This window comes from Scyliorhinus canicula, chromosome 25 (genome assembly GCF_902713615.1).
Source record: "Scyliorhinus canicula chromosome 25, sScyCan1.1, whole genome shotgun sequence".
In the NCBI taxonomy this organism is placed as follows: Eukaryota; Metazoa; Chordata; class Chondrichthyes; order Carcharhiniformes; family Scyliorhinidae; genus Scyliorhinus; species Scyliorhinus canicula.
Genome location: NC_052170.1, coordinates 7,076,098 through 7,091,143, shown reverse-complemented (window position 1 = coordinate 7,091,143; position 15,046 = coordinate 7,076,098).

Sequence of the window (15,046 nt, the reverse complement as noted above, 5' to 3'; positions counted from 1 at the left end):
TTTAACTCGTATGAAATTTTAGTACCAGCCAATCTCAATACAGGATGTGCACTATTTTTCTGATACTTCTTTCGATTACCAAATCACAAACACGTTGTATTCTTTTTACATGTACCAGATATATTTCCTGCACTTCTCTGTATTTTCTAATTATTTCCACGCATCCCCCCCCCTACCCCTTTCACCTTTCGTACATGGACATAAGGAGTGGGATTCTCCATTAGCCGACGCCAAAATTGGCAAATGCGATTGGGCGGAGAATAACTTCTGACTCCAAAGTCACAGCAGGTGCCGATTTGACGCCAAATCGTGATTCTCCATCACCTGGAAAATAGCATCAATGCATTTCACTCCGCACGTACATTAGACACTGTTTGGTATCATTAGAGGGCCCAATCCAGTATTCTCCAGGGCTCCATGATTCTCCACCGATGGGCCGAGTTCCCGATGGCGCGGTTCACTTGTGCTTTTAAAAATCATGAAAGCGGCGTGACGGCTGCTACGGGAGAGAGAGCGAGAGGTTCAGAAGGTGCCTCAACATCGCCATAGTTTGCTGACAGTTGTGCCGCTGGCTGGTGGGGGGGGTACTTCTGCTGGGGCTGGGGATGTGGTGGGGGGTGGCCAGGAGGTGAGCTGTGGGGTTGGAGTGGACAGGCACAGAGCACCATTGCCGCAGCCGGCAAGACAGCCATGCAGCTGCTCACCGCTAACAGCCCACTTTGAACCTGGTGCCATGGGTAGGATAGGTATCCCACAGGGTGATGCACGATCAATTGCACAAAGACTAAGGTTGGGTACAACTGTGGCTTTATTGCAGTCAGATACGTGGCCTCCTGTTGCAGCTGGCGAAATGGCAGATGAATGGAGGACACACATATTTATACTCCTCCTACTGGGTGGAACCAGCCGGCAGGGGCTACCGGAGAACCTGTAGTACAGGTTCTACCTTATATCCCCAAATACAGATGTACAGTGGTTCACCACACAGGGCACCCCCTGAGGTGCCCTCTAGTCCCAGATGATGCCCAGGGGCAGCAGGGTAGCATGGTGGTTAGCATAAATGCTTCACAGCTCCAGGGTCCCAGGTTCGATTCCCGGCTGGGTCACTGTCTGTGTGGAGTCTGCACGTCCTCCCCCTGTGTGCGTGGGTTTCCTCCGGGTGCTCCGGTTTCCTCCCACAGTCCAAAGATGTGCGGGTTAGGTGGATTGGCCATGCTAAATTGCCCGTAGTTTCCTAATAAAAGTAAGGTTAAGGGGGGGGTTGTTGGGTTACGGGTATAGGGTGGATACGTGGGTTTGAGTAGGGTGATCATGGCTCGGCACAACATTGAGGGCCGAAGGGCCTTTTCTGTGCTGTACTGTTCTATGTTCTATGACCCATCAGCTGTGTGGGCGCACTCCAGCAAAACCAGTGCCATCTTTTTGGCTGTGATAAGTGTGTGTGGGGAGTGTAATGTGTATGTGCGGCTGCAGCTTATCAGCGTCCCAAGTGGCAATCACGGACCCAGCGAATCCCGCACCATTTCTCATTGGATTCGATTGTGTTCCATGCAGCACCATTGCTAACCCCTTAACGGTAATGGAATCGGTCCATGTGTGGTGCCAATATATCTGAAGTGAAAGTCCACGGACTCTCCGTTGACGTCAACACTTAGTCTCAGAAATGGAGAATCCAGCCCAAAGTTTCTGGGGCTATATGAATGTATTCTCATTTGCATTCACTGGAAAAATGGACTTTGGTATGTTAAAAATGGCACAAAATATTTTACATGTTGGACCTCATTTAAATGTACACTGGGGTGCTGATGGGCAGCTTGTTGATAAATGGGGAGGGAAATTTGGTAACTTGTTTCCCAGCTAAGAGGAGTCTTTATTTTTTTTCATTTTTTTTACAGGATGTGGGCTTCGCTGGCTAGGGCAGCATTTGCTGCTCATCCCTAATTTCCCTTGAGAAGGTGGTGATGAGCTTTAAATTGAGGGGTGGTGGATATCGGACAGATGTCAGAGGTAGTTTCTTTACTCAGAGAGTAGTAGGGGTGTGGAACGCCCTGTCTGCAACAGTAGTAGACTCGCCAACTTTAAGGGCATTTAAGTGGTCACTGGATAGACATATGGATGAAAATGGAATAGTGTAGGTCAGATAGGCTTCAGATGATTTCACAGGTCGGCGCAACATTGAGGGCCGAAGGGCCCGTACTGCGCTGTAATGTTCTATGTTCTATGAACTACTGCTGTTCATGTGATGTAGGTAATTAGGGAGAGAGTTCCAGGATATTGATCCAGCAGGGGTGAAGGAATGGCGAAATATTTCAAGGTCAGGATGGTGAGTGGTTTGGAGGGGATCTTCTAGGTTCCCATGTGCCTAATGTCCTTGTCCTAGATGGTCGTGGCTGTTGAAGGTGCTGCCTCAGGAGCCTTAGTGAATTCCTGCAGTGTATCTTGTAAATGGTACACACTGCTACTGTGCATCATTGCTGGAGAGAATGAATGCTTTGGAAGGGGTGCTAATCAAGTGGATACTTTATTCCCGGCTTGGGGTCGCTGTCTGTGTGGAGTCTGCACGCTCTCCCCGTGTCTGCGTGTGTTTCCTCCGGCTGCTCCGGTTTTCTCCCACAAGTCTCGAAAGACATACTGTTCGGTAATTTAGACTTGGAATTCTCCCTCATTGTACCCTAACAGGTACCGGGGATTGGCGACTTGCGGCTTTTCACAGTAACTTCATTGCAGTGTTAATGTAAGCCTACTTGTGACAATAAAGATTATTATTATGTTTAACAATTCCTTTTGAGTTCTCTGAAGAAGTAACATGTGCTGTGGATAAAGGGAAACTAATGGATGCACTGTTCTAAAACAGAAAATACTGGACAATCACAGCAGGTCTGGCAGCATCTGTGGAGAGAGAAGGGAGTTAACATTTTGAGTTTGGATTACTCTTTCTCAAAGCCAGTCATCTGGACTCGATACGTGATTATCGAATATTTTCTGTTTTTCTTTCAGATTCCAGCACCCGCAGTAATTTGCTTTGATCTTCAGATGCACTACTAGATTTCCACTAGGCACTTATTAGGTGCTGCATCAAAGGCTATTGTGGAAAATAGAAGCTGATGGTGTACGGAGTAACATAGATAGAAAATTGGCTGGCTGGCTGACTGGAAACAATTGGCATAAACGGTTCTTTGAATGATTGACAAGATGTAAGAAGTGGTGTGCTACAGGGAGCAGTGTTGGTGCCTGAATGTTTTCCAATTTATATAAATGGCTTGGACGAAGGGACTGAAGTCATGGTTGACTAATTTTTAAGAGGGCGCAAGGAGGTTGCAGAGAGATATAAATAGGTTAAGTGAGTGGACAAAGACCTGACAAATGGAGTATAATGTGGGAAAATGTAAAATTGTCCATTTTGGCAGGAAGAATAAAAAATAAATATATTATCCAAATGGTGAGAGATTGCAGAGCTCTGAGATGCAGTGGGATCTTGGTGTCCTCGTGCATGAATCCCAAAAGGTTAGTATGTACGTATTGCAAGTAATTCAGAAAGCTAATAGAATGTTATTGTTTATTATGAAGCTGATTTAACAGAACAGTAGAGAGGTTATGCTTCACTTATACAGAGCACTGCTGAGACCACATCGGGATCACTGTCCTGGTCTCCTGATTTAAGGAAGGGAGAAAGGGATAAACCAGAAAATTCCAGGCCAGTCAGTCAAATGTCAATGGTGAGAAAACTATTGGAAGCAATTCTGAGAGGCAGAATTAATCCGCATTTGGAGAGGCAGGGATTGATCAAAAACAGTCAACATGGTTTTGTTAAGGGGAGGTCATCTCTGACCAACTTAATTGAATTTGCCGAAGAGGTGACCAGCTGTACAGATGAGGGAATTGCATTTGACGTAGTCTATTTAGACTTCAGCACGGCTTTTGATACTGTCCCTCATGGGAGACTGAAAGTGAAAGTAAAAGCCCATGTATGCTTCACCCTGCCGGTTCTATCTTGTTACATTGTGTACCTTATGATTTGTCCTATTATGTATTTTCTTTTATTTCTTTTTCTTTTCATGTACTTAATGATCCGTTGAGCTGTTCGCAGAAAGATACTTTTCACTGTACCTCGGTACATGTGACAATAAACAACTCCAATCCATCCAATCCAATGTGATCCAAGGAAATTTGGCAAGTTGGATCCAAAATTGGTTGAGGGCAGGAAGCAGAGGATGATGGTCGAGGGGTGTTTCTCTGACTGGAAGCCTGTGTCCAGTGTGCAGGGGTCCCGCAGAACGCGACACGCCATTTTGGGGGAGGAAGGGGTGGGAGAATCGCGAGGGGTGCCAGGGCGGCGTTGCATGATTCGCCCGGCCCTCCCGCGGTTCTCCCACCCGGCATGGGGTGCAGAGAATCGCGCCCGGTGTGTGTCTGAGGGAGAATCGTTTATGTGCGGCTGCAGCTTGTCAGCTTCCTGAGTGGCAATCATGGACCCGGCGACCATTTTTCATTGGAATTGATTGTGTTCCACTTGGCGCCGGTGCCAGCCATTAATAGTAGCGGAATCGGTGCAGGATTGGCGCCGATTTTTCTGTCGTGAAAGTCCATGGATTCTCCGTTGATATCAGCACTTTGGGTTGGATTCTCCGATTTGAAGACCATGTTCCCACGCCGGCTTGGGAATGGCGGGTAAATTGGCGCCAAACGGCCACCGATTCCCTGATTTGCTGGGGGCTAGCAGGAAGGCAACATAGAGCTCCCGGCTCCAGCTGCCGATACGGCCTGGAGAATTGCCAGGTCCATGGCCATGCAGGCGCACGGTAGCGGCCTGCAGCAGCCATGCCGTACTTTATGGCGGATGCCGCTCGAGGCACCGGCCCGCGAAATAGTCCCCTCTTCGGTCGGCTTGCGCACCCTGGACTGCCCCACCACAGTGCCCCCAGCCCCGAATAATGTCCCCCTACCCGCAGATTGGCCTTCCCCCGACTGTGACGGCGGCGGACTGAGTCCGCTGTCCCCACGCTGAGTTTCTGACGGGTGAGACCACACGTGACCCATGCCGTCGGGAACTCAGCCGGTCGGGGGCGGACCTCAGGCAATTGCCTGATAGAACATAGAACGGTACAGCACAGAACAGGCCTTTCGGCCCTCGATGTTGTGCCGAGCATTGTCCCAAACCAAGATCAAGCTATCCCACTCCCTGTTATAACTTTGGTATTTGTCATAATCCTAGGGTCTGTAACATCCTGGGCTAGGGCGCGGTCAATTCCTGCCCCCCTTGACCCGGAGCCGCTAACACAATTGAATTAACCGATAATTCTTCGAAGAATACCCAAAGTCTTTGGCCCTTGACTGTCCAATAATTACAGTCACCAGGTTGGTAAATGTAAACACAATTACTGTTTATTTGTAACAAGAACTATAATGAAATATTTATCAAATACAACTGGTTAACTATTATCTAATTCCTAATCCCCCACTTTAACTTGCCCCGCCCCACCCTCTATACACACACACACACACCGTGGATACGTGGCACGGCATACTCAGAGTGTATGCCGCTTTGGAGGGGCGGAGCAGCGTGAAATCGGCACCGCCCCTGATTCTGTCAGGAATTTGGGTTCTCCGATCAGTCGCCGAACGCGATTTTGGTGTCGGCGACCGGAGAACTCAGTCCTTAGTCTGTGAAATGGAGAATCCAGCCCTGCATTTTTTCAAGAAGGAATTAGATATAACTCTTGAGGTGAAAAAGATCTGGTAGGGAACACGGGAACAGGTTATTGAGTTGGACGGTCAGCCATGATTATAAAGAATGGCTGAGTGTACTGCCAAAATTCCACCAACACATCTCCTGTCCCACCAGGGGCAATAACACTCTTGATAACAATCAAGTGCGCCGACCGTTCCATTCCCCGACCACACTTTGGAAAATCAGAATATAAGACGGTGCTCCTTTTCCCGGCATACAAACAGGAACATAAGCCGGAGAATCCGGTTACGAAGGTCGTGCAGTGCTGGTCTGAGGAAACAGAAAAGCTCCCACGTGACTGCTTGAAGTCAGTGGACTGGTCCATAATTAAACACTCAGCGACTAAATGAGTATGCCACCACCGTCACAGACCTCATCAGCAAATGTGTGGATGACTGCGTGGCAAAGAAAGTAGTACGTACGTTTACAACCGGAAACCATAGCTTAATGGGGATTCCCCGCTGAAGGCCAATTCTGAAGCGTTCAAGTCAGGTAACCCTAACCTAAACAACAAATCCAGGTACGACCTCCGCAAAGCCATCTGGGATGCCAAGTGACACTATAAGACCAAGCTGCATAGAACATAGAAAAATACAGCACAGAACAGGCCCTTCGGCCCACAATGTTGTGCCGAACTTTTGTCCTAGTTTAATCATAGTGTCCAAAATTCTAGGATAATCTAAGGGCAATTTATCATGGCCAATCCAACCAACCTGCACATCTTTGGACTATGGGAGGAAACCGGAGCACCCGGAGGAAACCCACGCACACACGGGGAGGATGTGCAGACTCCACACAGACAGTGACCAAAGCCGGAATCGAACCTGGGACCCTGGAGCTGTGAAGCAATTGTGCTATCCACAATGCTACCGTGCTGCCCTTAAGAAGAAATTAATCTACACTCCATTATTCTACCGTAATCCATGAACCTATCCAAAAGCCGCTTGAAGGTCCCTAATGTTTCCGACTCAACTACTTCCACAGGCAGTGCATCCCATGCCCCCACTACTCTCTGGGTAAAGAACCTACCTCTGAAATCCCCCCTATATCTTCCACCATTCACCTTAAATTTATGTCCCCTTGTAATGGTTTGTTCCACCCGGGGAAAAAGTCTCTGACTGTCTACTCTATCTATTCCCCTGATCAGTTTATAAACCTCTATCAAGTCGCCCCTCATCCTTCTCCGTTCTAATGAGAAAAGGCCTAGCACCCTCAACCTTTCCTCATAAGACCTGCTCTCCATTCTAGGCAACATCCTGGTAAATCTCCTTTGCACCTTTTCCAAAGCTTCCACATCCTTCCTAAAATGAGGTGACCAGAACTGCACACAGTACTCCAGATGTAGCCTTACCAAGGTTTTGTACAGCTGCATCATCACCTCACGGCTCTTAAATTCAATCCTTCTGTTAATGAACGCTAGCACACCATAGGCCTTCTTCACAGCTCTATCCACTTGAGTGGCAACTTTCAAAGATCTATGAACATAGACCCCAAGATCTCTCTGCTCCTCTACATTGCCAAGAACCCTACTGTTAACCCTATATTCCGCATTCATATTTGTCCTTCCAAAATGGACAACCTCACACTTTTCAGGGTTAAACTCCATCTGCCACTTCTCAGCCCAGCTCTGCATTCTATCTATGTCTCTTTGCAGCCGACAACAGCCCTCCTCACTATCCACAACTCCACCAATCTTCGTATCATCTGCAAATTTACTGATCCACCCTTCAACTCCCTCATCCAAGTCATTAATGAAAATCACAAACAGCAGAGGACCCAGAACTGATCCCTGCGGTACACCACTGGTAACTGGACTCCAGGCTGAATATTTGCCATCCACCACCACTCTCTGACTTCTATTGGTTAGCCAGTTCATTATCCAACTGGCCAAATTCCCCACTATCCCATGCCTCCTTACTTTCTGCATAAGCCTACCTTGGGGAACCTTATCAAATGCCTTACTAAATTCCATGTACACTACATCCACTGCTTGACCTTCATCCACATGCTTGGTCACCTCCTCAAAGAAGACCTACCCCTTACAAATCCGTGCTGACTATCAATAATCAAGCAGTATCTTTCCAGATGCTCAGAAATCCCATCCCTCAGTACCCTTTCCATTACTTTGCCTACCACCGAAGTAAGACTAACTGGCCTGTAATTCCCAGGGTTATCCCTATTCCCTTTTTTGAACAGGGGCACGATATTCGCCACTCTCCAATCTCCTGGTACCACCTCTGTTGACAGTGAGGATGAAAAGATCATTGCCTCACGGCTCTGCAATTTCATTTCTTGCTTTCCATAGAATCCTTGGATATATCCCGTCAGGCTCAGGGGACTTGTCTATCCTCAAGTTTTTCAAAATGCCCAACACATCTTACTTCCTAACAAGTATCTCCTCGAGCTTACCAGTCTGTTTCACACTGTCCTCTCCAACAATATGGCCCCTCTTATTTGTAAAAACTGAAGAAAAGTACTCGTTCAAGACCTCTCCTATCTCTTCAGACTCAATACACAATCTCTCGCTACTGTCCTTGATCGGACCTACCCTCGCTCTAGTCCAGGGGTGGGCAAACTTTTCCGTGCAAGGGCCACATTCAGAAATTCACAATTCACAAAGGGCCGCATAGTATATTAAGTAAAATAATTACTTCACCCGGTTATGATTCTGGGTGCCTCATATAGAACATAGAACAGTACAGCACAGAACAGGCCCTTCAGCCCTCGATGTTGTGTCGAGCAATGATCACCCTACTCAAGTCAACGTATCCACCCTATACCAGTAAGTAACCCAACAGCCCCCCCCCATTAACTTTTAAAAAAAATTAAAAAAAAAAAAATTTGTTTTTAAAAAAATTTTTTTTTTTTTTTTAATGACTTGGTGGGCCGCAGAAATACCTTTGGCGGGCCGCATGCGGCCCGCGGGCCGTAGTTTGCCCACCCCTGCTCTAGTCATTCTCATATTTCTCACATATGTGTAAAAGGCCTGGGGTTTTCCTTGATCCTGCCTGCCAAAGATTTTTCATGCCCTCTCTTAGCTCTCCTAATCCCTTTCTTCAGTTCCCCCCTGGCTATCTTGTATCCCTCCAGCGCCCTGTCTGAACCTTGTTTCCTCAGCCTTACATAAGTCTCCTTCTTCCTCTTAACAAGACATTCAACCTCTCCTGTCAACCATGGTTCCCTCACTTGACCATCTCTTCCCTGCCTGACAGGGACATACATATCAAAGACATGTAGTACCTGTTCTTTGAACAAGTTCCACATTTCACTTGTGTCCTTCCCTGACAGCCTATGTTCCCAACTTATGCAATTCAATTCCTGTCTGCCAGCATTGTAAACCCTTCCCCAATTGTAAACCTTACCCTGTTGCAAGCACCTATCCCTCTCCATTACTAAAGTGAAAGTCACAGAATTGTGGTCACTACCTCCGAAATGCTCCCCCACTAACAAATCTATCACCTGCCCTGGTTCATTACCAAGTACCAAATCCAATATGGCCTCCCCTCTGGTCGGACAATCTACATACTGTGTTAGAAAAGCTTCCTGGACACACTGCACAAACGCCACCCATCCAAACTATCTGATCTAAAGCTTTGAAAGCAGACCAAGGCAGGCCAGCAGTACGGTTCGATTCCCGTAACAGCCTCCCCGAACAGGCGCCGGAATGTGGCGACTAGGGGCTTTTCACAGTAACTTCATTGAAGCCTACTCGTGACAATAAGCGATTTTCATTTTTTTTTAAAGAGTTTCCACTCAATGTTTGGGAAGTTGAAGTCACCCATGACTACTACCCTGTGACTTCTGCACCTTTCCAAAATCTGTTTCCCAATCTGTTCCTCCACATCTCTGCTGCTACTGGGTGGCCTGTAGAAAACTCCCAACAAGGTGACTGCTCCTTTCCTATTTCTGACTTCAACCCATACTACCTCAGTCAGCAGATCCTCCTCGAACTGCCTTTCTGCAGCTGTTATACTATCTCTAATTAACAATGCCACCCCTCCCCCCCCCCCCCGACCTCTTTAACCATCCTCCCTAATCTTGTTGAAACATCTACAACCAGGGACCTCCAACAACCATTTCTGCCTCTCTTCTATCTAAGTTTCCGTGATGGCCACCACATCGTAGTCCCAAGTACCGATTCATGCCTTAAGTTCACCTACCTTATTCCTAATGCTTCTTGCGTTGAAGTATATACACTTCAACCCATGTCCTTGCCTGCAAGTACTCTCCTTTGTCATTGTTACCTTCCCCACTGCCTCACTACACGCTTTGGCGTCCTGAATATCGGCTTCCTTAGTTGCTGGACTACAAATCCGGTTCCCATTCCCCTGCCAAATTAGTTTAAACCCTCCCGAAGAGTACTAGAAAACCTCCCTCCCAGGATATTGGTGCCCCTCTGGTTAAGATGCAACCCGTCTTGCTTGCACAGGTCCCACCTTCCCCAGAATGCGCTCCAATTATCCAAATACCTGAAGCCCTCCCTCTTACACCATTCCTGCAGCCACGTGTTCAACAGGACCTCTGCCCTCCGATTCTGCTCCCAGTCAGCTGCACTCTGTAAACCCCTGGCTCCCTTCTCACTCTTTGCGGAAATGAAATGAAAGGAGCACCTTGCTCCCTCCTCACCTAACTCCCTCAGTCTCCAAACTTTCACTATAGCACTCAAATGCACCTAATTCAGCACTCCCTCAGTCTCCAAACTCTCACTATAGCACTCAAATTAACCAAATTCAGCACTCCCTCAGTCAACAAACTCTCACTATAGCACTCAAATGCACCAAGTTCAGCACTCCTGTGCAAACAAAGTCTGCACTGTAGCTGGATCCTTTTTATACTGTGAATCTAGCCTCTGAAAACTGGCCTAATCCAATTAACTAATTAACAAGCTCCAGCTGCAAGTACCTACAAGTAGAACCTTTGTTTAAAGATGATTAAACATTCACCTTCTTCTAAACCAAACAGCAACTTTGAAGTTAATTAACTAAATAAAAGAAAGACGAAACTTTAGATAAAAATGAACCCTTATACTCCCTCAGTCACCAAAATCTCACTATAGCACTCAAATGCACGAAGTTCAGCACTCCAGTCCAATTTACTGTGTGCATTTCTTAAAAGATAGTGAAAAGGTGAAACCATCTTGAAGTTGATGGTTTATTTTTTTAGTGGGGACCTGATATGTGCGAGTACCTTTAAGAAATGTCAGAATGTGGGTGGAGCTGGGCTGTCTGTCAGCCTTTTACTTTCATTTTAGGCTGTTTGCTGCAGGGTGTGTTTTACTTTCATTTTCAGAGCTGGATAGCTGCAGTCACAGCCAGAAGGTGTATTAGAGTCTCTCTCTCTGTAATCTAAAGACTGTAAATTGATCCTTTGGTGATTTAAAACTAATAACTGCTCTCAGTAATGACTTTAACCTGATGTGCTTCTGTTAAAGTTTTTTAAAAGTCTTATGGATGTTAAAAGGACAGCTTAAGGATTACTTAGTGTTGTATTCTTTGGAGGGTGAGATTTGAGTTGATGGTTGCTAAGATGTTCACTGTATGTTTTAAAAGGTTAACTTCATATCATAGAATAAACATTGTTTTGCTTTAAGAAATACTTTTCCATTTCTGATGTACCACTTCTGTAGAGTGGGCTGTGTGCTCCCCATACCACAATCTATTAAAAGTTGTGGGTCAAGTGATACACTTTGGGGTTCACTGAACCCTGGCCCATAACACTCGTCGTTCAAGATCCAACCAACTATGGTCGTGTCGTCAACAAACCTGCAGATGGAGTTGGAGACAAATTTCCGTCTGGAGTCATGTGTGTGTGTATAGGGGGTATAGTAGGGGGCTAAGTATGCATTCTCATGGCCGTTAAAATTTGAGAACATTATCACAAACTGTTTGAGTTGGAAGACACTGATCGTAGATTTCAGGATCATGTCATCCAGTTCAGTATGAAATAAAGATGCTCTGTTCGATGTTTTTTGATTGGATAAAGATTACAATTTTATTTAGTGTTGACATATGTTGTAATAATGAATTACTGTTTACTAGAAAGAGAACATTTCATGTGTTTAGCTTGAAAGTTAATTCTCTTTTCATTCTGTTTCTTAATAAATGTGCTTCCTTCCAAACCAGGACATGAATGCAGGAGTTCCTCAGCGTAGTGACTGAGGCACAATTATCTTCAGCTGATTCATCAATGACCTGCTTCTATCATAAGGTCAGAAGTGAGAATAGCCACAGATGGCTGCACTATGTTTGCGACTCTTCAGATAATGAAGCAGTCCATGTCCAAATGCAGGAAGACCTGGACAATATCCAGGCTTGGGCTGACAAGTTACATTTGCGCCACGCAGATGAGGATCTAACCATCGCCCCATGGCATTTACTGGCGTTACCGTCACTGCTTTCCCATTGCTGAATCCCCCACAATTTACACCCGGATTACCATTGATCAGAAGCTGAATTTGACTTGCCTTATTACTACTGTGGCTACCAGAGGATCTCAAAGGCGAGGGGCTGGATTCTCCGATTGCCGATGCCAAAATTGCGTTTGGTAATCGGCCGAAGAATCCCTGTTTATGCCAGAATTGGGGTGGCGGTGGTGGGGGGGGGGGGGGGGGGCACTCCTTTTGCGATGCTCCGCCCCCTCAAAAACAGCATACTTGAGTACGCTGCATGCCGAATAGACGGCCTCAGGCCATCACCAGAGGCCCTCTCCTGATGCTCCGCCCCCGATGGGCCGAGTCCCAAGCGGCATGGGATGCGTGTGGTCACACTGTTTGGAGACCACGTGTGGCGGCTGCGGACGGGTTCCAGCGCCGCCACAGTGGGGAGGGGGGTGGGGGAGGGGGGGGGGGGGGGGTTGCTGTTTCAATGGCAGGGAGGGCTTCGGCGTTAGCTGGAGGAACTGGTGGGGGGTGGTGAGGTTGGTTACAGGGGGCCAGTTTTTGCCAGGTCGGTCCACGCATGGCCAGCTCCATGTTGCCCGGCGCGCCTGCCGCAGGCCGTCGCCTTGTGTATGCGCGGCCACGGACCCAATCATTCTCCAGCCGTAACTCCAACAACACCAAAGCAGTGAACTTGATTGCTACCCTTTCCACAAGTATTCAATCCTTCCATGACCGACGTACAGTGGTAGCCGTGTGTACCATGTACAAGATGCACTGCAGTAACTAGCCAAGATTGCTAAGGAAGCACCTTGCAAACAAACGATGTGTAACATTTAGTAGGACAAGAGCAGCAGATACCTGGGAACCCCACCGCCTGGAGGTTCCCCTCCAAGTCACTCACCACCCCGACTTGGTAATGTATCACCATTCCTTCACTGTTCCTAATAGCACTGTTGATGTACCTATACAACAGGGATTGTAGCGGTTCAACAAGGCCGCTCACCACCATCTTATGATGGGTAACAAGGGGTGGGCTGGCCTAGCCAGCGGCGCCCACATCCCGTGGATGAATTTTTAAGAAATCTCCACTTTACTGGTAACATCAGAGCTTGATTTAGTAGCAGTTAAACTGTAGCTACTTTGTTTAATTATTTTACTGTTACTGAGTTAAACACCATGGGTGGGATCCAATAGCTGCGTTGTGCTCTCGCTTGAGTGAGGTGCGACAGGTGAATGCTGGGCGGAGCCTCTCGCGGGCTTCCCAGAAGTTTTTGAAAAACAAAAATCTTTATTGTCACGAGTAGGCTTCAATGAAGTTACTGTGAAAAGCCCCTAGTCGCCACATTCCAGCGCCTGTTCGGGGAGGCTGGTATGGGAATTGAACCCACGCTGCTGGCCTGCCTTGGTCTGCTTTCAAAGCCAGCGATTTAGCCCTGTGCTAAACAGCCCCTCAGCAATGAAACGGCAATGAAGTTACTGTGAAAATCCCCTCGTCGCCACATTCCAGCCCCTGTTTAGGTACACAGAGGGAGAATTCAGAATCTCCATATGATCTAACAGCATGCCTTTTGGTAGTCTTCACGCCTCGGGGGATCCACCGAAGTGTGTTGAAGTGTCCGAGTCAGAAACATGTCCACAAGGGGTGTGCACCAAACGGTATGCACCAAAGCTGGTTTAAAACCGACTTTGGTAAACTTACCCGGGATCCACAGACCTCCCCAGCGAGTCCGCAGCTGGGTGCTGTTCAGTAATGGTCCACACCAATATGGACCAGGTTGAATGGCACCCAGCGGGTCTCCCGGCTATCACGAGAACCCTGTGTGACCAGGGATAGTATAGCACAGGGAGGCTCCCTGGCCCTACCCCTGGAACTTGGGCAGCTTGGCACTGTCCAGCTGGCAGCTTGGCACTGCCACCCTGGCATGCCAAGGTGCCTGGGTGGCACTAGGGCTGGCAGGTGCTCTGGTAGCACTGCCAAGGGTCAGAGGAACCGTGCCCATGAAAGGGGGGGGGGATTTGAAGGGTGGGGGTGTGAAGGGCAGGTCCTCTGGGGGGTTTGCAGGTTGTGATGGATTGCGGTCCTGGAAGCGGAGTGTGGAGGGCCCTGAAGAAGGGGAACGCCGAGGGACCCCATAACGGGGTGTCCTCAATTGCTGTGTGTGGGAGAGTGCCCACGTGTGTAGGGGGTGACATTGCCCATGGGTGTAGGGTACTGGGGACCCACAAGCTCACTTAACAGATCGGCGCACTCTTTCAAAATGGCGGCTCCCCAATACTAAAAAACATTCTCCTGTGAGAAACCCCCCCAGGGCCCCAGCAAGTGGCTTTGGGCGGGATTCTCCGGCTGCGTCTGCCCGGCAACCGGAGAATCTCATCCGAGGTCAATGGGCTAAACAGCTGGCTTGTAATGCAGAACAAGGTAGCAGCGCGGGTTCAATTCCCACACCGGCCTCCCCGAACAGGCGCCGGAATGTGGCGACTAGGGGCTTTTCACAGTAACTTAATTGAAGCCTACTTGTGACAATAAGCGATTAATAATAATTATTATTATAATGGGCCCGCCGGTGCTGGGTGCAAACTTCAATTTCTCCACCAGCGAAGGACTGGAGGATGACGCCGGAATCGGCTTTTGGCACAAATCTTGATTTTCCAATTACGCCCGATTCTCCGCCCGATCGCGATTCTCACTTCCGGTGCCGCGAAAATGAGAATGCCGCCTTCGTTTTTGAAGACGAGGCCCCTTAAAGTGGCTGCCCCTTTAATTTACCCCTCAGTTCATTTGATTTAGTTTAATTGGTTATTTTATTTATTCAAAAATAGGAATAATGTAGCAGGGATAGTCTACAGGTAAAAAAATGTGACAGGTAATGGTGAGCTGATTGGTGTCATGGCTCTCGATTAGAGTTAACATGGTCAGTCATGAACTCTCTGGCAGCACT